The sequence below is a fragment of the Hydra vulgaris genome, chromosome 06 (genome assembly GCF_038396675.1).
Source record: "Hydra vulgaris chromosome 06, alternate assembly HydraT2T_AEP".
Taxonomy (NCBI): Eukaryota; Metazoa; Cnidaria; class Hydrozoa; order Anthoathecata; family Hydridae; genus Hydra; species Hydra vulgaris.
The window spans coordinates 56,855,602-56,883,195 of NC_088925.1; the positions used below are offsets into that span (position 1 = coordinate 56,855,602).

The 27,594-nt window shown below is 25.7% G+C and overlaps 3 long non-coding RNA genes across 5 annotated transcripts; 1 reads left to right on the forward strand and 2 right to left on the reverse strand.

The window, feature by feature from the left end:
• The first annotated feature begins 7,599 nt into the window (after positions 1-7,599).
• LOC136082001 (uncharacterized) lies at positions 7,600-9,151 on the forward strand. Its single transcript, XR_010639327.1, has 4 exons — positions 7,600-8,001; positions 8,106-8,482; positions 8,685-8,781; positions 8,977-9,151. It is a non-coding gene; the product is annotated as an uncharacterized LOC136082001 (long non-coding RNA).
• Positions 9,152-10,023: 872 nt separating this feature from the next.
• Positions 10,024-12,537, reverse strand: LOC136082002 (uncharacterized). The gene is made up of 3 exons (XR_010639328.1): positions 10,813-12,537; positions 10,518-10,614; positions 10,024-10,322 (listed from the first exon to the last, which is right to left on the reverse strand). It is a non-coding gene; the product is annotated as an uncharacterized LOC136082002 (long non-coding RNA).
• Positions 12,538-12,706: 169 nt separating this feature from the next.
• On the reverse strand, positions 12,707-16,920 carry LOC136082003 (uncharacterized). 3 transcript variants are annotated; one of them, XR_010639329.1, is made up of 6 exons: positions 15,805-16,920; positions 15,479-15,519; positions 15,110-15,206; positions 14,455-14,527; positions 13,705-13,761; positions 12,707-12,900 (listed from the first exon to the last, which is right to left on the reverse strand). It is a non-coding gene; the product is annotated as an uncharacterized LOC136082003 (long non-coding RNA). The 3 variants fall into 3 exon arrangements; XR_010639331.1 differs by lacking the exon at positions 14,455-14,527; XR_010639332.1 differs by lacking the exon at positions 14,455-14,527 and having other exon boundaries at positions 13,705-13,867.
• Between the last annotated feature and the right edge of the window lie 10,674 nt (positions 16,921-27,594).

A 27,594-nucleotide genomic window follows, 5' to 3' on the forward strand; every position in this document is an offset into this window, starting at 1 on the left:
CTTTATCTAATTCATAGCATATTAGCATTATTTAGGTTCTTTCCGGTGCTCGGTAATAAGACCGTAAGAACTTCTGGGAGCACCTTAATAACTACATGAAAAAAGAAAAACAGTTATACCTAATTAAACAATCGGTTATGTATTTCATTAATTTTTTTTTTGTTTGTTTAGTCGATGCTTTTGATTTTCTTTCATACAGGGCCACCTCAAGCTGGCTCGTGGCCCTAGGACAAAATTATGTTGTGAAGCTCCAAAATCAAAATAAAAATTACATTGTAAATATGATTGTAAAGACTTTGATGTATATCAAGTATTTAAGGCAGTCCCTAAACTATTGAAGCCGTTCTCTTATATTGCTTTGCCCCGTTAACATTTAAATGGTATGATGTTAAACATAAAAGCTAAAATAAATTACTTTAATATTGACAATTAATATGACAATTAATTTCATAATAAATTATTAGTATATTTCGACTAAATCGACTTAGCCGATTTGTAAAATGCATTAGTCGATTTTAGTCGACTTTAGAGAATATATTAGTCGATTTAGTCGATAGTCAAATTATTTAATAGTAGTAACAACACTACAAAAAACTAAATAAATTTTATAAAGTACATAATATAAATTTACCAATTAGTATTTAACATGAGCACCCATGGCGCAGTTGTAGCGCACTTGCCTTACAACAAAAAAAGCATCCGTGGTTCAAACCATGGATGCTTTTTTTGTTGTAAGGCACCTCTGGGCAAATTTGCGACATAGGTTAGGAAGGAGGCGTAAATTTTCTATTAATTTGTTATCCGCAGTGCTCTGCAATATGACCGTAAGAACTTCTTAGAGCACCTTGATAAAATTAAATAAAAATAAAAACTCAACAATGTTATGATACATATGCTATGTTGTTATTAACAACAACATAAGTCATTTTTAGTTTATTCATCTTAACTAAACTACTTGATCACTCACAAACTCAATCAATTCATGATCAAGGATTTTTGAAGATAATATTATCTTGGCGATTATAATCGCTATTATTTAAACATTTGAAGAATTTTGTAAAAAAACTTCAAGTATTTAAAAAAACACCATCTCAAATTTATGCACCCGACAAACGCAGATAGTCTAAACGAGCACATTGAGTTGGGTCGTACAAAGAAGACACCAAGAACTATCGTAGTAAAACTACCAAGATAAAATTAAAATTTTAAGTTCACTTAAAAACCTTAAAGGAAGTGGAATATATATAAATGAAGACTTTGCTAAAGAGACGATGGAAGAGAGGAAAAAACTTTGGCAAGAAGTTAAAAATCTTCGAAACCAAGGTAATTACGCAACAAATAAATTTAATAAAGTTTTTTGTCGTGAATTTAGAAAATAAGAAAATTTTTGCGTATAATTAAGATAAAGTTTTACGTAAGTTTAAGCGATCGAAACTAAGTTAATTCTTTTAACTAATGGCTAAACAAACGATAGATTACGAAACGCGACACTTTAATGTTTTCAAATCGGCTAATAACTTTTTACTTAATAACTCTTACGATCCAGGTTTGCATTTTTTTAATAAAAATAATTTTAACTCGCGGTTTTTTGAATTAGGAACTTTTAAAAATGAATTAAAATCATTAAACAGTAACTTTACGGTGATGCACATAATATAAGAAGTATAATTAACAATATTGACAATAAATATAAGAAGTATAATTAACAATATTGACAAACTAAAACATTTTCTTATAGAATGTAACTATTTGTTTAGTATGATTTGCTTAACAGGAACTTGGTGTTCTGATGAATCATCCAAAATAAATAAAAATCTAATAATTCCGAACTACAAACTAATATCTTATGAGCGAAAAGCTCAAAAACGAGGAGGTGGAATTATAACATATATTCATAATGATCTGACTACTAAAATTAGAGACGATCTTTCGGTTTCTGATGCCGATGGTGAGGTCTTTACAATTGAAATAATAAACAAAAAATTAAAAAATATACTGGTGCCCACCTGTTACAGACCACCTGAAGGTGATATAAAAAACTTTTCAAATTACCTAAAACAAATATTTCTTAAAAATAACAAAGAGCACAAAATATTATTCCGTATTGGAGATATAAATATAAACTGTCTAAAGTACGATGAAGATGCCGTTACCAAAACTTTTTTTGACGATATGTTTCAACACTCCATCTTTCCTATAATAAACAAACCAACCCGGGTAACATTTAATTCAATCACTGCAATAGACAACATATTGACTAATTCATTATATGATCCTTCATTAAAAGCAGGTGTAATCAAAACGGATATATCCGATCACTTTCCGATTTACTTTTCCTTTTTTCAAGATACAAAAAATAATAACTCTAAAATCAAAGTCTATAAACGAAAAATTAATAACTTAACTATTCAACAGTTAAAAGACTCACTATCGGCAGTAAGGTGGGATAGGATTTACCAAGAATGTAACCTTGGGCATACCAACTCCGCTTATAATGAATTTATAGAAATATTCTTAAAGTACTATGATAATCACTTCCCAATTATAGAACAAAAAATTAAAATTATAAATAAAATACTTACAATGTTCATGGATTACCAGAGGTATAAAAAAATCTTCAAAAAAAAAAAAAAAACACTCTACATCAAATATTTAAAAAATAGAAATGAAAAAAATCTAAATACTTACAAACAATACAAAAATCTATTTGGAAAAATAAAAAAAAGCTCGAAGAAAAATTACTACTCAAACCAAATAAAAAATGCAACTGGTGACATTAAAAAAACATGGAATACTATAAAAGAAAGAATTGGAAGCAAAAAAGTAAAATCAAATAGTTTGTCTGCTCAAATAATCATAGATAATATAGAGTACAGTGACAAAAATACGATTGCTGAAAAAATCAACGAACTTTTTGTTAACATTGGCCCTAATCTTGCCTCAAAAATTAAGTCTTCTAACATCTCATTCAAATCATACCTAAGTGATACCCAGAGCGAAATAAAATACAAAGAACTAAACTACCAAGAACTTAATGTTGCTCTAAATTCCTTAAAAATAAATAAAACTCCAGGTATCGATGATAAATGTAGTAGCGTAGCGGCAAATGTCTTTACATCGATAAATAAACCAATATTTGAAATTTTTAGGTCATCGATTAGAACAGGAGTTGTACCAGACAAGCTTAAAGTAGCTAAAGTATTACCAATATTTAAAACAGGTGAAACATATTTAGTTAATAATTATAGACCTATCTCAGTACTCCCTACCTTTTCTAAGCTTCTCGAAAGAGTAATCTTTAACAGATTGTATGAGTATTTAATCCAAAATAAAATTATAAATAAAAAGCAGTTCGGTTTCCAAAAACAATATTCAACTGAACACGCAATTCTAGATCTAGTTAACAATATATGTGATTCTTTTAATAAAAACAGTTTGTTCTAGGCATCTTTATAGACCTTTCAAAAGCGTTCGATACTGTAGATCATGATATCTTACTTAAAAAAATGGAAAGCTATGGGATAAAAAACATAACCCTTGACTGGTTCAAAAACTATCTAAGCAACGTATTACGCGTATTGATGCATATATATATATATATATATATATATATATATATATATATATATATATATATATATATATATATATATATATATATATATATATATATTAAAAACCTTACTTAATTCCAACAATTATATTGACATGTATTAAACTTAGCAACAAAATTTATACTAAAATATTTATATGTATGACTGATTGTATACTGTTTAACCACTTCTGACTATATATAAATATAAAATAGACTTTATTTAACCACTTAAAGAGGTACTCGATGATAAGTCTTCTCAGACTTCTACGAGTTTTTCTTTACAACAACATGTTTTTATGATAAGAAACACTATTAGTTTACGTTATACTTAGTTATATTTGTTAAACCACTTTTTATTATGATACGTGGTAATATTATGTTATATATAATTTTATTTTTTACGTTGCATTATATTATGTTATGTAATTGTAACGTAACGATGTGTAAATATATTAAAGTTGTATAAAAAAAAAATGTGGCTGGCGAAAATGCAGATAGTCCAATTTTGTTTTACACGGAGATAGCATATACAGCAATTTTGTTTTCAGCGGAGATTGCAGATTTTGGGGATCAACAAACGGCATCGGCTTAATGTCAGCAAGCATACCGCAGAAAAACTTAATCTTTGAATATTTACAATTCGCAGGCCTAACGATAAAAAAAAAATACTAAACACGCGTATTAATGCATTTCAAATACTTTAGCATACGAAATACCCCTACACGAGCGGTATCTGAGATTTGAATTAGCAATACTAGTAACTAAAGTAGTAACTGAAAGCTTTGATCTTAAAATTAACTTTCTTTAACGCAAAGATTTTGTTACGACGTTAAATAACCTGGTTTTTATTGTAATTGCGTAGAATAATTGTTGTCAGGCCATTAATTATAAATCATTAACTTCATTTCTGATAAAATAAATAAATCCTAAAATAGATTTTCATTATAAAAATGAAAATAAAAAAGGTTCAATTTATTTTCGCTCTTACTATTTAAAAGCATTCTAAAATGTAACTGAAATAAAAAAATACATTTTAATTTGATGAGAACCGGTTTAAAGCTATCGTTATAGAAAAGTATTTAAGGCTAAAAAGTGTTATAATGGGTAGGGTGACCATTTTCTAGTTTTTAAGTAGGAAAGCGAGCGCTAAACTAGTTTTAACCCTTTCGCGACTGACTTAAAAACAACTATATGACTGCGCGTAAAATAACGATCTAGGATCATGATCAATTAAAAGAGTATAAAATAAAAAACACTAGTCAGAATTTTACAAATAAGACCTTGTTTTTTTTGTCAAAGAATTGGCTTTCAGGAAATTAAAAAACTAAAAAAATAAATTTATTATCTTAGTAACGTGATCAAAATATATCATGTTGAAATTAACAAAAATATATAGTTTCTCTATGTAACCTTTAACAAATAAAGAAGAAATACATAAACATACCGTTTTTGAATTTAAATAAATGATACATTTATTTTGGTGATTAAACAAAAAAAATCTTCACCACTATCACTGAAAAAAATATCAAGGATCTCATTCATGTTAGTATACTTTTTATCTGTTTTTGTCATTTTTTAAAATTAATTTTTGAGCGATCTATAAATGCAGTTAACAAACGGTTTGAAGCATTAACTTAAGAAATTATTCACATTTCAAAAATAAGTTTAAAGTTTTCCCCAATTGCTATAGATGATTTGAAATATTCAAAATTGTTTATGCACCGCCATGCGGGTCACACGTCATTTAGAAACAAATTTTATGAACCGCCATACGGGTCACTCGTCACGAAAGGGTTAATTAGTTTAAAGCTGCGCTTTCCTACGTAAAAACCCGTTCTATTGGTCATCTATCACGGTCGTTTAGATCTTGAAAAAGCGCTATGTTTAGGCACGCATGCGTCAGTTAATATTTAACGTTTTAAAATCCTTTTAAAATGGCCGCGGTTCGTAGTTACGATATAAATTTTAGATGGCAACTGTTGTTTTCTATTTTATTTTTGTAAATGTTTTTTCATGCTTTTAATTTAATTCAATCAATAAACATCCTAATTATACTATAAATTAAATGAAATAGAGAAAAAAAAACTTGTAATAACCTTAAATGTGTATTTTTGTTCAAGTTTTTTTTGCTGTAAAAAGATCATTTGTTTATTTCTTTGACATTAATTTTCTAAATTTCTGACTGTAGAAATTCAGTATTTTTTTTTTAAACTTCAGATAAATCTTTACTGTGTGTATGGTTTTTTTCTGGTCGTTGCTTCAACTTTTTTTATATGTAAATTATAGATTTTGATCTAACAACATTTTAGCATTAAAATTTGACTTGACAAATTTTAATGCTAAACTGTTGTTAGATCAAAATCAGGAATTTACAAATAAAAAATATATATATATTATATATATATATATATATATATATATATATATATATATATATATATATATATATATATATATATATATATATATATATATATATATATATATATATATATATATATATGGCTATTTCCACGATGAAAGAGATAAATTTCGTGTTTAAAAATTTCTTTTTTCAAAAGGTTTTATTTCTTTAATTATAGTTTAAACACCTTAAAATTATTGTGAAAATAAATTTTGAGTAGAAAATGTTTGAACCGAGTAGATAATTTTGATGAATGTTAGCAACTGTTTGTTCTTTTTATTATTCGAAAAAGTGAGTAAAATTTGAGGGCGAGTTATTGCAATATTTTAAACAAAACATATCCATATTTTTGTTTAGAAAGAATCTTTGAGATTACATATATGTCTTGAGTAAAAAAACTTTTACTCTTTAAAAATAATTCAAGTGTTTTTTTGTCACATACAAATCTGCAAAAATTACGTTGCGACACTGAACTAAAAGCTAAAAAAGTTTAATTATCGCAATGAAATTATGCTTTATGGCGAGGTTTTTTTAGAAATTATATATTTTAATGTAAACTTTTAATCATTACTAAAAAATTTAAAAGCTGTTGCGTCTCTGAATTCAGTCGGCATAACTAATATTGTAAATACTCGGAGTATTGATCACGTATAACATACCGCTATTGATACCAGAAAAATGCGCATTTAGTTTTAAGTTTCGAACTCGAGTTCAATACCACTTATTTATCAAAAATACGTATTTATAATATTTGATCAAAATTGGATATGATATCGAACCCAATTTTGATCAAATATTAACAAAAAATGGAAAAACGAAAATCTTTGCTTTTAAAGCGCATGCTTAATCTGAAATTGCGAAAACAAAATCTAAATTAAAAAGGTCTCTCTCGAGAAATTTAGTAAATTATCTCTAGTACAGTTACAGTGCTTTATTGCACTAAAAGAGTTACTAAAACTTTATCATAAAAATATTTATTACTACTTTTAAATTTATTAATTTAGTTTAATGAAGTCCTAAATTAATATAGTTCAAATATATTTTAAATCCTATCATTTCATACCTTGCTTATGTTGATTATTATTTTATTGACATTTCTGTTATGCTATTATCTTTTTTTGTTCTGTTTTAGAAAATTTAGAAAAATAAGTTAAAATTTTGAGCCAACACTGACATTTTAATTGTTGCTAAACGTTAAATTTTGTTATTAGGATTGCAGTTCTTTTATCTGTTTTTTTGTTCTTTATTCAATAAGTATTTGACTTAAATTAAATATGATATATTTTATTACGAGATATATGTCTTTATATATAAATTAATATGAATCTTTTTAGATTTTTTAATGTTATTTTTAAATTTTTTGTTCACGCAATTCAATTTATATATGTTTATAGTTGGCATATTTGTTTATATTATGTTCAAAATTAAAACGTTTTTGATAAATATATGTATGTGGTAATATGTGTTATATAATTGTTTTCTAAATGTATTTTTAAAGTAGTATAAAATGTATCTATTGTGTATATAAATATTATAAGAGGTGTTTATGTATGTTTCATAAATTTAAATAAATATATTGTGTTTAATAGTTCGTATATATGTTTATATTATGTTGTTTCCATGTTTTCAAAGTTTAAGTAAAGTCTTTGATTAGAAAAGATCACAATTTGTAAGATTCTTTTACATTCATTTATTCAGTTATAGTAATAGTAAGATTACTGGTAATATGTTTAATGGTAATAGTTAAATTGAAATAGATAGTATTAGGCTCAACGAAGTTATTAATGTAAATGCTTTTGCATTTACATTAATAACTTCGTTGAGCCTACTTGCAGGCAACTTGAAAATAGTAGTCAAATGAAAAAAAATAGATCTAGGCAGGATGAAATTAATAATTGTTGAAATGCTAGAAATGTTGCTCGGCTAGCAGAAAACTTGACAGAATTCAGTGTCAAGCAGTGTTAATGTCTGTTAATTTGGTTTTACTTTAGAACAAAGCAAAGTATGAGTTTAACTATTTATAGTATCAACTAACACTTTTAAATTTAAATAATTTTAATTTTTTTATAATTTTTAACATAGTTATGTTCTTTTTTTCATTTTTAGTTTGTCTTCCCTTTGTCGTACGACGATGTACCAACATGAATTGTTTTCTAAAAGCTAACATGAAATAACAATATTTAACAACTACTACTCTCTTATCATGACATCTTATCTCTATCTGATATTTTGATTTGCGATTCATATATGATGTTTTTCTTTATATTTACTTATCCATTACATTTTTTCATTTCAGATTTATCATATGATGGATTTATGCAATATAAAAGAACGAATATATGTAAATCTTTATGAATTTTTTAAAAACATCTTCTAATAATTAGTCCAGTCAACGTTCAAACTTCAATTTTGCATATGTCATCTTTAAGTAGTTTCTAGGCTTTTCTAAATGTGTTTCTTATTCACATGGTTTTGCAAGCAAGGTATGCAAGCAAATTTGAGCTGAAAATTTTTTTTTTTAGCCTTTAAGGAGAATTGGTGTTACACTTTTTTAAATTTAATTTGTTTAAATATAGTAGTTTTTTACAAATAAATGTTTGTTTGTTCTTTGTTTTTTTACTTATTTGTTTTCAGATTCTTAAGAACTTGGCAACTTATCTAAGTAAGTTTTTTTTTTCTTTTTAGTGCAATTGGAAAGAGCTGAAAGTTATTTTTTAGAGCAATTGAAAAGAACTGAAGTGTTTTTTAGTTACTTCACACGGTATAACTGATCCTGATTTGAGTAAGTTTACTATTTTTTTTTATTTTATATTGGATTTATTTGATATTTGATATATGTTATATTTGATATATATTTTATGTATTTAACATGGAAAACTGACTGTAATTTGTTGACACAAAAGTTTATAAACATAAATCTGCCTATATTTCAGTATATTTTATATTTCTCTGTATCTTTATAAATATTCTTTCTTAGAAAAAATAACAGACTGGAAAAAATAAATAAATTCGTTGAAAGTAGTTGAAAAAAATGATGATGTATTTCCATATTTCATTGTGTAAAGTGTAATACCACTTTTTAAAGGTATGTGAATAGATATATATAGGGTTGCCAGATGTCCCGATTTTACGAAGGAGAACTAAGTAAAAAAAATATTTTTACATATTTGGCGCAGAATTCTCCTTCGTAAAATCGGGACATCTGGCAACCCTAGACATATAGTGGAACATGGGGCAAGATGACAACTGTTTCGAAAAACGCCTGTATCTTAGTCTCTCCCAAAAATTAAAACTTACCTTTAGCTGGTGATGTAGCGATGTAATAAATCAAGTCAAACAAGGATAAAAAGTTTTTTTCTCAATGTCGGAAAAACTTTTTTAATACTTAGCTTTCGTCACAAAAATAATATTTAAAAAGAAACCATTTATAAATCTAGTAAAATTAATCTACTTCCCTTTCAGCTAAAATCAACTGTTATAATTAGTTTTGCTTAAGAGATAACTGTAGGTCGTCATCTTGTTCCATTCGTCATCTTGCCCCATTTGTCATTTTGCCCCATTCGTCATTTTACCCCATGTTTCCCTATATATATATATATATATATATATATATATATATATATATATATATATATATATATATATATATATATATATATATATATATATATATATATATATATATATATATATATATATATATATATATATATATATATATATATATATATATATATATATATATATATATATATATATATATATATATTTAAATAATTAATTTAGAGTAAAATATATTGATTGACATTGCTTCATTTTTTTATACAAGATTGTGCATTTATTATTTTTGTGCATTAAGGTAAAAATAATTTTGTGCATTTTAGTCTAGATTCTTTTTTAATTAAAAATCATTGATGTAAATTAATGTTGTTTAATATTTTTAATAAACGACTAATGTATGTAAACATATAAAAAGATATGGATTTCAATATCAATGGTTTTTTTTTAAATATTACTTTTGTGAAGAAAGCTAAGTATTAAAAAAGTTTTTCCGACATTGAAAAAAAAACTTTTTATCCTCGTTTGACTTGATTTATTACATCGCTACATCACCAGCTAAAGGTAAGTTTTATTTTTTGGGACAGACTAAGATAAAGGCATTTTTCGAAACAGCCGTCATCTTGCCCCATGTTCCCCTATATATCTATTCACATACCTTTAAAAAGTGGTATTACACTTTACACAATGAAATATGGAAATACATCATCATTTTTTTCAACTACTTTCAAAAAGAATTTATTTTTTTCTAGTCTGTTATTTTTTCTAAGAAAGAATATTTATAAAGATACAGAGAAATATAAAATAAACTGAAATATAGGCAGATTTATGTTTATAAACTTTTGTGTCAACAAATTACAGTCAGTTTTCCATGTTAAATACATAAAATATATATCTAATATAACATATATCAAATATCAAATAAATCCAATATCAAATAAAACAAAATAGTAAACTTACTCAAATCAGTATCAGTTATACTGTGTGAAGTAACAAAAAAACACTGTAGTTCTTTTCAATTGCTCTAAAAAATAACTTTCAGCTCTTTCCAATTGCACTAAAAAAAAAAAAAAACTTTCTTACATAAGTTGCCAAGTTCTTAAGAATCTGAAAACAAATAAGTAAAAAAACAAAGAACAAACAAACATTTATTTGTTGAAACTACTATATTTAAACAAATTAAATTTAAAAAAGTGTAATGCCAATTCTCCTTAAAGGCTAAAAAAAAATTTTCAGCTCAAATTTGCTTGCATACCTTGCTTGTAAAACCATGTGAATAAGAAACACATTTAGAAAAGCCTAGAAACTACTTAAAGATGACATATGCAAAATTGAAGTTTGAATGTTGACTGGACTAATTATTAGCAGATGTTTTTAAAAAATTCATAAAAATTTACATATATTCGTTCTTTTATATTGCATAAATACATCATATGATAAATCTGAAATAAAAAAATGTAATGGATAAGCAAATACAAAGAAAAACATCATATATGAATCGCAAATCAATATATCAGATAGAGATAAGATGTCATGATAAGAGAGTAGTAGTTGTTAAATATTGTTATTTCATGTTAGCTTTTAGAAAACAATTCATGTTGGTACGTCATGGTTCTAAAAATTCAAATTAAGATATAAACAAAATGTATATGTGGCAAAATGATTTTTCTTGAGTGGCTTTTAGTGAATGATTAAAAGCAGTGACTTTCAATAATAAAACCACTTATAATTTTTAACAATAGACACCAACATAAAGGTAAGCCAAATGTAACAACATTAGTAACATAAATAACAACTTTATGCAAAATCTTGCTCAACACGTTTGCCAAGTCACACACTTTGAAAACATGATCCATAAATATTATAAGAAGTGTTTATATATGTTATATAAATTTAAATAAATATATTGTGTTTTATAGTTAGTTTATATGTTTATATTATGATGTTTCTATGTCATGGAAACAACATAATACAAACATATATACTAACTATAAAACACAATATATTTATTTAAATTTATATAACATATATAAACACTTCTTATAATATTTATATACACAATAGATACATTTTATACTATTTTAAAAATACATTTATAAAACAATTATATAACACATATTACCACATACATATATTTATCAAAAACTTTTTAATTCTGAACATAATATAAACATATATGCAAACTATAGACATATATAACTTGAATTGCGTGAACAAAAAATTTTAAAATAACATGAAAAAATCTAAAAAGGTTCATATATATTTATATATAAAGACATATATCTCGTAATAAAATATCAAATTATAATCATATTTAATTTAAATCAAATACTTATTGAATAAAGAACAAAAAACAGATAAAAGAACTGCAATCCTAATAACAAAATTTAACGTTTAGCAACAAATAAAATGTCAGCGTTGGCTCAAAATTTTAACTTATTTTTCTAAATTTTCTAAAACAGAACAAAAAAAGGTAATAGTATAACAGAAATGTCAATAAAATAGTAATCAACGGAATAAAATAAGTAAGGTATGAAATGATAGGATTTAACGTATATTTGAATTATATTAATTTAGGACTTCATAAAACTAAATTAATAAATTTAAAAGTAGTAATAAATATTTTTATGATAAAGTTTTAGTAACTCTTTTAGTGCAAAAAAGTACTGTAACTGTACTGGAGATAATTTACTAAATTTCTCAAAGGAAACCTTTTTAATTTAAATTTTATTTTCGCTATATCAGTTTAAGCATGCGCTTTAAAAGCAAAGATTTTCGTTTTTCCTTTATTTGGCAATATTTGATCAAAATCGGGTTCGATATCATATCCGATTTTGATCAAATATTATAAATACGTATTTTTGATAAGTGGTATTGAACTCGAATTCGAAACTTAAAACTAAATGCGTATTTTTCTGGTATCAATGGCGGTATGTTATACGTGATCAATACTACGAGTATTTACAATACTAGATATGCCGACTGGGATCAGACTCGCATTTAAACACGTATAAAACACGATAACCAGAGAATATTCAATACAATTTTATTAACTAATATGAATTCATAACATAATGATAATGACTAGCAGTAAGCAATCCGTAATACGGGTTACGAGTTATTAAATCATTGATAACAATAAAAACACATTAATAACTTGATATATTATCTAAAATATTAAATACAAATTTATCTATAAATATTTTAACTTTGACTCCGTATCAGCAACGTCATTGCTTATAGGTAACGACATAAAGACCGCATTAACATCAGTTGAATTCTTTTTAAAATCTGTCACAACACAAGTACCAGAAAAGGAAAGTCAAGAAAAGCCTGCAAATACCTAAAAAAAGGACATGAAAAAAAATTACAATTTTTAATTACAAAAGAACTATTTGCATTTTATTGTTAGTAGAATTAGGATAATAATAACAGAAAATGTATGAACCTGTCATTTCGAAAAGGGCACAAGTCCATTTACTAAAACTTTTCAAAATCAACAAAAATATGATTTTTATTAAAATTATGTCTAGTTTGCTAAAGAAATTAAACATAGAAGTAGATAAATAAAGAACGTATATAATTTATGTATTTTTGATTTTTTATAAAAAAAACACAAATCATACAGAAATTTTTAATTCAAACTTATAAACTAACTGCTAAAAGTTGTGGACTTAAGTCCTTTTCAAAATGACAGGTTCATATATTCTGTCTACAGAATAATTAAAAAAGATTATAAAAAGGCTAGACAACACAATGTATGCATCGTTACTATAGTAACGCTGGTAAATAACACCACAACTTAATAAGATATTTTATCAACTTAAATACTTGGACTAAAAAGATTTTATTTATTACAATATTTGAAAAATCAAGGGACAATTATAGTTAAACAATTTGAGCAACTATACCATAAAATAGCAAGCAACTGGTAAAATATTTCTTATAAATGGTCATTATCATTTGTGGTATTAAGAAATACATAAGAGCTCAGTAATTACATAAGTTTTATTAAATCTCCCACTCATTTTAGAGAGAGAGAGAAAGAAAGTGTTTCCAAAGCAGCATGTTAACAAATGTAAAAAAGCACGGAATAAATACTAGTAACTGGTTTTATTATGTTACCAGTAAACAAAATTATTTTTACCTTGATTAAAAGCTAATGTCCAGCATTTCTTAATTAAGCTCCAGCTTCTCTCTAACTCTAAATGATTAATAGAGTTAATTTCATATCATACTAAATTTACAAAAATTAAAACCGTGTTTCAACAGCTAGCTAACTAATCAAAAGATGACAAAGGATAGACAAACTAAAAAAAAAAATGAAAAAAAGAACACAATTATGATAGAAACTATAAAAAAAAAAAATTATTTAGATTTAAAAGTGTTAATTGTTACTATATATAGTTAAACTCATACTTTGCTTTGTTCTGAAGTGTCTAAAGTAAAATCAAATTAACAGACATTAACACTGCTTGACACTGAATTCTGTCAAGTAAGTTTTCTGCACACCGAGTTACATTTCTTACATTTCAACAACGATTAATTTCATCCTGCCTAGATCTCTTTTTTTCATTTGACAACTATTTTAAAGTTGCCTATTAGCATTTTACATTAATAACTTTGTTGAGCCTAATACTATCTATTTCAATTTCACTGTTATCATATTACCAGTAATCTTACTATTGTTACAATTGAATAAATGAGCGTAAAAGAATCTTACAAATTGTGATCTTTTCTAATCAAAGACTTTATTTAAACTTAAGATTTATTGAAATCCATATCTTTTTATATGTTTACATACATAAGTCGTTTATCAAAAATATTAAACAATATTTATTTACATCAATTATTTTTAATTTAACAAAGAATCTACAATGCACAAAATTATTTTTACCTTAATGAACATAAATAATAAATGCACAATCTTGTATAAAATATTGAAGCAATGTCAGTCAGTATATTTTACTCTAAAGTAATTATATATATATATATATATATATATATATATATATATATATATATATATAAATATATAAATATATACATATATATATATACATATATATATATATACATATATATATATACATATATATATACATATATATATATATATACATATATATACATATATATATATACATATATATATATATATTTATATATATATATATATATATATATATATATATATATATATATATATATATATATTGAAAACTAAATAATTATTATATACTATATTATTTGCTCTACTAATTATATAACACGCTGTATTGAGCACTCTTACTGGAAATATTAACACAATTCCTATATATATATATATATATATATATATATATATATATATATATATATATATATATATATATATATATATATATATATATATATATATACTGAAATATAGGCAGATTTAAGTTTATAAACTTTCGTGTCAACAAATTACAGTCAGTTTTTCATGTTAAATACACAAAATATATATCTAATATAATATATATCAAATATAAAATAAATCCAATATAAATAAAACAAAATAGTAAACTTACTCAAACCAGTATCAGTTACACTGTGTGAAGTAACTAAAAAACACTTCAGTTCTTTTCAATTGCTCTAAAAAATAACTTTCAGCTCTTTCCAATAGCACTAAAAAATAAAACAAAACTTGCTTAGCTGAGTTGCCTAGTTTATAAGAATCTGAAAACAGATAAGTAAAAAACCAAGAACAAACAAACATTTACTTTTTAGAACTACTAGATTTAAACAAATTAAATAAAACAAAGAACAAAGCCAATTCTCCTTAAAAGCTAAAAAAAATTTTCAGCTCAAATTTGCTTGCAGACCTTGCTTGTAAAATAAAATGTGAATAAGAAACACATTTAGAAAAGCCTAGAAAAAATTTATAAAAATTTACATACATTTGTTCTTTTATATCGCATAAATCCATGATATGATAAATCTGAAATGAAAAAATGTAATTGATAAGTAAATACAAAGAAAAAAATCAAATATGAATCGAAAATCAATATATCTGATAGAGATAAGATGTCATGATAAGAGAGTAGTAGTTGTTAAATATTGTTATTTCATGTTAGCTTTTAGAAAACAAATCATGTTTGTACTTCATGGTTCTAAAAATTCAAATTGAGATATAAACAAAATGTATATACGGCAAAATGATTTTTCTTGAGTGGCTTTTAGTGAATGATTAAAAGCAGTGAGTTTCAATAATAAAACCACTTACAACTTTTAACAATAGACACCAATATTAAGGTAAGCCAAATGTAACAACATTAGTAACATAAATAACAATTTTACGCAAAATCTTGCTCAACATGTTTGCCAAGTCGCACACTTTGAAAACATGGAAACAACATAATATAAACATACATAATAACTATAAAACACAATACATTTATTCAACTTTATATAACATATACAAACACCTCATATAATATTTAGATACACAATAGATACATTTTATACTATTTTAATGACACATTTATGAAACAATTACATAACACATATTACATATAACAATTACATAACATATAACATATAACATATTACATAACACATATAACAATTACATAACACATATATTTATCAAAAACTTTTAACTTTGAACATAATATAAACATATATGCAAACTACAAACATATATAACTTAAATTGCGCAAACAAAAAATTTAAAAATAACATGAAAAAATCTAAAAAGATTCATATATATATTCATATATATGAATATATATATATAAAAACATATATCTTGTAATAAAATATCCAATTATAATTATATTTAAATTAAATCAAATACTTATTGAATAAAGAGCAAAAAACAGATAGAAGAACTGCAATCCTTATAACAAAATTTAACGTTTAGCAACAATAAAATGTCAGTGTTGGCTCGAAATTTTAATTTATTTTTCTAAATTTTTTAAAACAGTACGAAAAAAAGGTAATAGCATAACAGAAATGTTAATAAAATAATAATCAACATAATAAAATAAGCAAGGTATGAAATGATAACATTTATAATATATTTGAATTATATTAATTTAGGACTTAATAAATAAAATAAAGGTAATAAGAAAATAAGAATATAATAAAAAATAAGAATAAAACAAAATAAATTTAAAAGTAGCAATAAATATTTTTATGATAAAGTTTTAATAACTTTTTTAGTACAAAAAAGTACTGTAACTGTATTGGAGATATAAGATACTGCTTTAGCAGAACGATATCTCTTCATACAACTTTTCATGTATTCCTGACTATTTCTTTTCATTCCAGACAAACTTTTTACTAAATTTCTTAAATGAAAACTTTTTTATTTAAATTTTGCTTTCACAATTTCAGTTTAAGCATGCGCTTTAAAGCAAAGATTTTCGTTTTTCCGTTACATGTTGATATTTGATCAAATCGGGTACGATATCGTATCCGATTTTGATCAAATATTAAATAATACGTATTTTTGAAAAATAAGTGGTATTGAACTCGAATTCGAAACTTAAAACTAAATGCGTATTTTTCTGGTATCAACGGCGGTATGTTATACGCGATCAATACTCCGAGTATTTACAATACTAGATATGCCGACTGGGGCTATTAGTAAATATTAGTAAACTTTTGGATTTTTGTTAACATTTTCTTATAAAGTTGTAAATTTTTAAGAAATGGAATCACAATTAGAAGTAAAAAAAAAACGTTATGCAGAATACCAAGCTAATTATGTATCTCGGAATGCTGATAAAAAAAAAAGAAATGTCCAGAGTTAGATCTAAGAGATATCGAGAAAAATTGAAAGCCGATCCTAATAAAAAAGCAGCTAAAGCTGCTAAAGCAAAATTAAGAGTTTTAAAAAGTCGCGCTTTAAAAAGAAAACTTTTAAATCAATATCAAAGACCAAGCTCATCTTTTAAAAACGTTCAACAAAGAGGAAAAGCATTGAAAAAAGTTTTAAAAGCACTACCAACTTTAAAAGAGAAACAATCTGAAATTCTTTCTATTCTTTCAAATAGCTCTACTTGTAAAGATAATTCGGGTCTACCTCCAGCATGTTCAAAGCTGTATGGTCTTTCTGAAAACAATGTTTTAGCAGTTGTAAACTTTTATAATGAAGATGAAGTTTCCCAAATATCACCAAACAAAAAAGATGTCACTCGAATTCAATTATCTGACGGAAAAGCAAACAATATTCAGATACGTCATTTATATTATACGCTAAAAGAAGCTTTTGAGTTATTCAAGGAAAAGCATCTGCACATAAAAATTGGACTCAGCAAATTTTGCGACCTTCGTCCACGCAATGTAAAATCAGTTACAAAATTTCCGCATAATGTTTGTGTTTGTAGTTTGCATGAAAATATGCGATTTGCCTTAAATGCATTAACAAAATCAATTCAAGCGCCTTCAATCAAAGTTGGATCTGAAATGATAAATAACTTTGTTTGTGAACCGTACACATACGATTGCGTCTATGACAAATGCGTTGCATGCAAAGGTATGAAACAGTTCGATAAACACTTGAAAACTGTTAATACATTTGGTTTCGAAGTATCCTGGGATGAGTGGAGAAAGCCTGAAGCTAAAACATATGCAAACATTGAAAAAATTTCAAAAAAGTCTACTGTAACAGAACTCATCCAACACATATCAGCGATGCGTGATAAGTTCGTTAAACACGCATTTGTAAAGAAAAACCAATCAACAATTTTTAATAAACTGAAGGTGGTTTCGATGAGTGTTAATTCTGAAATTGCGGTAATCCAAGTTGACTGGGCTGAAAACGCTAGGTGTTTCTATCAAAATGAGCCACAAGCGGCTCATTTTGGTCAAAATCAAGTTTCTATCATGACCCTAGCAGTCTGGAAAATTGAGTTAAAAACATTTGCCATAGTTTCAGATTCAACTGTCTAAGTCTTCCGTTATACCGTACATTGACATAATCCTTCACTTTATTCCTGATCAAGTCAAAGAAGTACACATTTTCAGCGATAATGCCACTTCTCAGTTCAAAAACAAAAGCATTATGGCTGCAATGGTTGTGTTTGAAAAACGTTTTCATAAAAAATTCTTCTGGCATTTCTTTGCAGCGATGCACGGGAAAGGAGTAGTTGACGGAATAGGAGCTACTGTTAAACGTATCGCAGCCCTGAGAGTTAAAACTAGTCAATACGAAATCAGGTCAGCAGCAAATTTTGCGTTAGCATTACAAGATTTGCAAATATCTGTAATTCACATGTCAGAAAACGTCTCGTGTCACTAAACGTTGCGTCACTGAATTGATAGTTTTTTTTCTGTAAAATAAAACGATATGAAAACTTTATTGTTCGTGGCTTTTTTTATAACTACCTTATTGCCAAATGAATAAATTACAACAAAAAAATCTAATAAGTCAAGCAAGAATTAAAATTTCAGCGAAAACTCCATTTAAAAGTATGCTAATAAAAAAACACTTTTTTCCGCGTTGCGTCACTGAACTCATGTTTTAATTTTTGCTATGTAGCAGTGTTATGTTAATACAATTGTGTTTAGTTTATATTATAAAATTTTAATTCAAGATTGATTTAGAGTAATAAAAAATTATTTTTGAGTTATAGAAAAATTTCTATTAAAAAAAATCTCTCCGCATGATGCGTCACTGAACTATGGAATTGGCCATATATATACATATATATATATATATATATATATATATATATATATATATATATATATATATATATATATATATATATATATATATATATATATATATATATATATATATATATATATATATATATATACATATATATATATATATATATATATATATATATATATATATATATATATATATATATATATATATATATATATACATATATATATATATATATATATATATATATATATATATATATATATATATATATATATATATATATATATATATATATATATATATATATATATGTTTACTTTGAGTAATTCCACGTCAAAACAACCAATTTTTTTTTTAAATGCAACCCTATGTCCTTAGATTTTTTTTATATTTTTACTATAGTTAGTACATTATAAAATAAGATAAATCCCAAAATTTCAAGGTCTAACTCCCAACGGTTCGTGAGTAATGGTTGTTTTAATTTTGGCTACTATTATTGTTTTGGTCATTTTCCGCCATTTTTAAATTTACATTTCTCCTTATAAAACCAAGTCTATAAACATTTGAGTTCTAAAAATAAGTGACTTAGTTAATTTCTAGGTGAGGAATTTGAATATAAAAATAAAAAACCCATTTTATAATTAAAAAGTACCTAAATATCAATTATAAATGTTAAAATAATGGACACCTGCCCCAGTAAAACTTTTAGGTGTGCAGTATATTTTTTAAGCCTAAAATTTCAAAATAGATCATTGTATGTTTGTAGAACATTGCGTGAAAAAATCATTTATGCCAAATACATAGTTTAAAAATTAAATGAAAAATATTACAAAAAAAGCAAATATAGCATATTTCGCTTATCGTAGTATTCAAAATAAATAAAAATGATGCATACTTGAATTGATATACAATTTTTTATAATATATCCATTAAAAGTTATTGATTTACAAATATATACTTATTAATTTTGTTAAAATCTTTTTTTGAAAGTTCATATTTGTCTGATATTATTGTTGGTGCACTTATTAATGTTATTACATTGGTGATTGGTATCCAACAATAATCATTCTATTTCGGCCAGAAAAACTTTTCAGATGGACCGTGTGGATGCAGAAACTTTATTTTTATATAATTATATTCTTCATCTTTTTCATTAACTACTGCAATTCATCAAAACGAGTAATATGTACATGCGTAATATTTGTATTTCTGCATTAGCTCAAAATTTATTAAACTTAAATTTTGGTAACTTGATTTTTTAGTTATATTAATAGACTTTGGATTTATATTGTTACTAGTTTTTTTAAATAACATAGATGCTTTCGAAACTGGTATGCAATGGTGAAACCCTCGACTTCCTGGTATTGTTTTTCCCTTCTCAAATCGTTTATTTTATGTAGCTCTAACATTAACCATAGTTCCTTTATCAATTTTAAAGAACTTTATTGTGAGCGTTTTTTGAGTGCAAAATTCAAACATTGCATCGATTGTTAGTATTTGATTTTTCTTTGGACGTTTTTTTGGTGTTGTTCGTTTTACTGTATCACCTATTGCATCACAAGAAGATTTGCCATGACTGGTTGCAAAAAATATCCATTCAGCTTTCAATAAAAAATCTTCTGAGTGATGGCATAGATTTTGAAAATTTTTATACTGCCCTCCACATCCATCAGAAAAGTAATACAATTTGAGAATTAAAGAAGGGTTTCTTTGATATAATTACATAAAATATATTTTAAATCAAATTACCTTTCATTTTTTTTTATGCACTTTATAAACATTACAACAATTGCCATTTTTCTTTTCAAATCTTTTTCCAAAGTAGTGAAAATGGTGATTACAAATGCTGAATAGTTCTTCTCAAGCACGTAACTCAGATCTCCATAAAATGTTTTGACGAGTATCAGTGTCTAGGTCATGTAGTAAAAAAATCTCTTTATTTCTAGAATATGAGGTTTTATGGCATTCTGACTTCAAAACTTTACCAATATCACATGAAATCATTTTGATAATGAATTAAAAAATGTTATACTTGCAAATTTAAAAATGCACAAATATTAATTACAATATTTATGTAGAACTAATTGCAACATTTAAATTAGATGAATATGTCTGAATTCAGCAATTAAACTTATTTTTTCAGCAATTAAACTGATAATTGGAAAAGACAAGGAACCAAAGAACAAAAAGGAAACAAAAAATACATTAAAAAAACTTTCATAACTTGAGAACCACTTAGATTTATATTTAGGTAGGAATTATCATTTTTTCCTAAAGTACTTTGGCGAAAATTGAAAAAAAAATCTGAGAATTTAGGGTTGTATGGCCTGGTTGTTTTGAAATGGAACTACTCTTAGAAAAAGAAATAAAAATTGCACGTTTAATTCAGGAGCGGAGCCACGATTTTTTAGTGTTTAAGTTAAATAACTTCCAGGTAAGTTCTATATTCCAAACCTTTGAATGTTCATACTTATGTCATTTAAAGATGTTTTGCAAAAATTTGCGCTGCAAAGAACTTGGGAACAAAAATACCCTAAAAATTAGAAATCTTAAACGTGGGGGAAAATTAATTTTTTGAAATATGAATTCTAATATCCTAAACTAGGTAGAAATTTCTTTAAGGTAATAAAATTTCATTGAAAAATAATGATTTGTTTAGAAATCATACCTAATTAAACAACCCCCTCGTTTTGAGGGGGTTGTAAACTTTACATGGTTATACCTTCTGAATGCCAAATGATTTTTTGACAAAATTTTAAAAATATGTACAATTTTTAGTCTTATTAAAGTAAGTAATTTTTCTGTTTGGAAAAATCAATTCCCTTCACGTTTGGGCGGATGATTTCTACTTTTTAGGGTATTTTTGTTCCCAGGCTCTTCGCAGCGCAATTTTTTGCAAACATCCTTAAATGACATAAGTATGAACACTCAAAGGTTTGGAGTATAGAACTTAGCTGGAAGTTATTGAACTAAAACACCAAAAAATCGTGGTCCGCCCCTGCAATTATATATACATTTTTAGTACAAAAGTAAAATATTTACAAAACTATGTATTTGGCATAAATGATTTTTTCACACAATGTTCTTCAAACATATTATGACCTAATTTGAAATTTTAGGCTTAAAAAATTTACCGCACACCTAAAAATTTTACAGTGGCAGGTCTCCATTATTTTAACATTTATAATTGATATTTAGGTACTTTTTAATTATAAAATAAGTTTTTTATTTGTATATTTAAATTCCTCACCTTGAGATTAACTAAGTCACTTATTTTTAGAATTCACATGTTTAAAGGCTTGGTTTTATAAGGAGAAATGTAAAATTAAAAATGGCGGAAAATGACCAAATCAATAATAGTAGCTAAAATTAAAACAACCATTACTCACGAACCGTTGGGAGTTAGACCTTGAAATTTTGGGATTTATCTTATTTTATAATTTACTAACTATGATAAAAATATAAAAAAAATCCAAAGACATAGGGTTGCATGGCCTGGTTGTTTTGACATGGAATTACTCCTTTGTCTTTTCATTTTTCTTAAGTTCATTTTTATTATTATATTCGGTTGTTATATTTTATTTTTAGACTGTACTAATAAAATAGATTATGCTTTTCAATGTGGTGTATTTAAAATGGTATTTTTGGGTTTGTGTCAATGAATCAAAAATTAATTCATTATATTATTTTGGCCTACATAAAAATGTGCGGCTCAATCAGATAGAACATCGAGTTTGTTCTGTAAACCTATGGTTTAAATCCTGTTTTAACAATTTTTAAAAAGATAAAATGTTTTTAAAAATAACATTTTTATTAGCTTACCTTCTTATTCTTTTATGGTATTATCTACTCAAAACAAATATTAGTTTGACAGTTAAAGCATGCTAAAGAAATGTGTTACAGCAGATGCTTCATAACACCAAAAATATTTTAACCAAATAAAATATTGGGTGCCAAAAATTTCAGTAATTGACTTTAATGAATATTTTAGATTGTGTACGTACAAAAAGTCTATGGGTCCCCAGAAAAATATTTTTTTTTACTTTTCAAATTAAAATATATTGTTCTCAAAAAAATTTTAAAAATAAATTTTTATGTACTATTTTATATAACAGGGGTGTTTCTCATTCACCCTGCTGGATTCTGAAATGCATTTTATGTCTTACTTGAGTCGTCCGTTATGATAATACGTATTCTGGTAATCAAAAATAAAATTTGCTATTTTTAAGGAGATGGACGCGAGAAAGAGATGGATCACAATCATTGAATTGTTGAAAGCTGGAAAAACCAGCCCACAAATTGTTTCTATGACGGGTTATCTGTAGCGAATGGTTAACAGGACCATAAAACGATACAAAGAGTTTAGAAATGAGATGGACCGCCCTCAGAGCGGCTGCCCGCCAACTGCAGTCACTCCAGTCAACATCAACAAGGTCCATTGCAAGATCCCCTAAAACCCTTTGCGCTCGATGAGAAAGATGGGCGGAGACTTAGAAATTGATGAAAGAAGTGGGCGTACAATTATCCAAAAAAAGTTTGGATTGTGTAGTTATTGAATCAATTGGGCCCACTTCTTGAGTGATCAAGAGAAAGCAAACAGAAAGCTAAGTGCCAAGAAGATGTTGCGTCTGGTTGCTGGTGGTCGATTGAAGCGAGTGTTATTCACGGACGAGAAAATTTTTATGATTCAACCTATCCATAACTCCCAGAATCTTTGTCAACTTCTCAAGCGTGGTTTGAAGAACACTTTCGTGGCTAAATTGATGGTCAAAAGGCATTTCTTGAAGTCAGTGATGGTATGGACAGGCGTATGTGCTACCGGAAAGACCCCGCTAGTATTCATTGATCAAAATGTGAAAGTTAATGCCCAAGTTTATCAAAAAAGCATTCTGAGAGATGTGGTGGAGCTGTGGGGCTCAAATCACTTTGGTCAGGCTGACTTTAAGTTACATCAGGACTAAGCCCGGCCCATGGAGCCGCGTCAACAATCGCTCTCTGTAATCAACTCTTTCTGAGATTCTGGGGCAAGGATGTTTGGCCAAGTAGTTCACCAGACTCGAACCCCCTCGACTTCTCAATCTGGTTTGAACAGAATATCTAAGACAAAAGATACACAATAGTGGATGCCTTGAAGTCGGTTCTGAAGAAAGCTTGGGATGAAGTTACTGTCCAAGAGCTTGAGACCATCGTTGAGAGCTTCCGAAAGCATATGAAGAAGTGCATCGACGCTGATGGTAAAAACTTTGAACAGTTATTATAATTTTTTGGTTCTTTGAACTTAAATAAAAATGTTGTTACATTTTAATCTTTCTTGCAAAAGATTTTTCTATCAATTGGTTACCTTAAAAAGTGGGACAATATATATATATATATATATATATATATATATATATATATATATATATATATATATATATATATATATATATATATATATATATATATATATATATATATATATATATATATATATACTTATTTTCGTGCCTACATATAACAATATTTCCAAAAAATGCATACTATGTCTACAAGAAAAATTTGAAATAATTACACATGCAAATCAAGAATGCTTATTAAACAAAAGATCGGAATTAATTTCTAAATGTAGGCACGAAAATAAGTTTCTCCTAAAAAACTATAAAAATAAATGAGTTCAAATAATATTTACATTAACTGCCCTTTTTAAAAAAACATTTAAAAAAGTAGCATAAGTAATCATTTCTTAAGAACTCTTTTTATAATAGTTCTTTTTATAAAAGTTTTTTCCATTATTATAATAGTTTTTATAATAATGGAAAAAACTTTTGTTAAGTGATTTTCCACTAATATATATATATATATATATATATATATATATATATATATATATATATATATATATATATATATATATATATATATATATATATATATATATATATATATATATATATATATATATATATATATATATATATATATATGTTTAAAGATATATATGTTTAAAGATATATATATTGAAAGATATATTTTTTGGTTTATTCGACTTTTTCAAAAAGTCGAATAAACCAAAAAATAAAATAAAAGCATCTACCAAAAAAAATAAAATAAAATAAAAGCATCAACCAAAAAAATATTAGTAAAGGAGAACATCTTTATCTGAAGTTTAAAAAAAATATATTGAATTCCTTCAGTCAGATTTTTAGAAAATTAAATTTGAATAAATAAACAAATCTGTGTTTTGCACTAAAATTGAGTAAACTATAAATGAAGTTTAAGTTCGCTAAGACCATTTTAATTCTATTTCAATAATGTTATTACAAAATTAGATTTATTAGTATACAGATATGCGTCAAAAATAAGGATACAACATTAAATTTAAAAGAAAATATTTACAAATGAACGGTTGTCATATAAAATACACAATGTAGATAAGATCCGCAGCCATTTTAATAGTTCAAAGTTTTTCGAAATATTTAACGCATGCGTGCATAAACATAGCGCTTGTAAACGACCGTGCTATATAGGGGTTAATTTTTGTGAAAAAAGATAGTTAACATTATTTATTGTCACATAATATTAGCTATCTTTTTTTATTTTACATTTAAATATTCGCACAATCTCTCAATTATCTTCCATTGTAGATTTTAAAAAATCGTCGTTTTTAAATTTCCTAAATAATAAAAATTAGATTAAGGCCCTGCGAATCGATTGCTGCTTCGATTAGAGATTCAATTCGAAAAAAATGATTCGATTTTTCGAATCATTTCATTTTGTTGTTGTTGTTGTTTGTTTTCATTCCCACAGCGTTAAAAATATATGGAACCATAAATAGCGTGACCATAAAAAGCTACACGAAGAGGCGTCTAAAAAGCGTGCATCTTCTGCAGAAAAAAAAAATATATAGATTTCCGATAACATCATCGAAACATAATTTATTTAAACACAAAAATAAAAAATTGAAATACAAAGTTTTAAATACAAAAAAAAATTTCAATACAAAAACTTAAAATACATTTAAAATAAATTTTTAATTAAATTTTAAAATGAATTTTAAAATAAATTAAAAAAAAAATTTTAAAATAAATTTCAAAAAAAATTATAAAATAAATTTTAAAATAGATTTTAAAATAAATTTTAAAATAGATTTTAAAATAAATTTTAAAATAGATTTTAAAATAAATTTTAAAATAGGTTTCAAAAAAAATTTTAAAATAAATTTTAAAATAGATTTTAAAATAAATATAAAAAAAAATTTAAATACAAAAATTTAAATTGAAAAAAAAAAAAAAAAAAGAATAACATAATCGCAACACAGTCCCGATCATATAATCGAAAAATCCTCATTCTCTCCAATAAATTCACATTTTATTGGACCTCGAATTGATACAGTTACTAAAAAAAGTATGATCGTGCAGTGCTAAGATTTATATTGAAGAATGAAGATCATTTGAGACAGCTTCTGGATCTGGCTTCATCAATTTGATCGGCGTTTCAAGAGCATTACCATCCACCAAACCCAACCCCTTTATCTTGATTTTGGGTTATATGTTCAATAACCTATATAACAGCTTCTAAAAAAGTATAAAAAAGCAGTTTCTCCAAACCTAAGGTCGAGAATGGCGATAACTTTCTGGTTTCTACTTGTCACTATATTTCATCCTCGTTAGTTTTAGAACTATGCTGTTTATCTGTTGTAATCTTGAAATGATAAATGCTTGTGACAAAGTTACTTCTACTGAAGAAATTATAAGCAACGTGATGTCAAAATTTGACTTGACTTCAAATAATATTTTACAAGCTACAACTGAAATTGCTCCTAGTATGTCGCGCACACTTAAGCTTCTTAGAATTGATTGGCTAGGATGTTGTGCTCATAAATTCCAACTTTGTGTGAAATCAGCTATCCACAACCAACCAATTCTTGCGACATAAATTAGTAAAGCTCATAAAATAGTTGGATTTTTCACTGGTCGGACAAACAGCTCTCAAAAAGTATCAGACTATTGAAGGAAAACCTGAATCAAAGCCTCCATAGGACGAGGAAATGCGCTTTAACACAACTTCTAATTTATTGGAATTGATTTAAAAAAAATTTTAAATGCTGTATATAAAACCACTACTATATTAGGCGCAAAAAAAACCATGAGCATTAGTTTGGTTTATCCTTGCATTTCAAGTTTGAAAAATTGTCTTCGCTCAATAGATAAAAGAGGGATAAGTAAATTTGTTGATAATTTTATTTTGCAGTTGGAAATCAGGTTTGAATTAAGTGAAGACGTTTTTTCTTATCGCTACCTTCTTAAACGCTCAATTTAAATCAGTAATGTTTATTTTAGAAGAGATGCAAACTGTTGAATCTTACTTAATGGTTATTTGAAAAAAAGTATAATTTAAGTGCTTCTA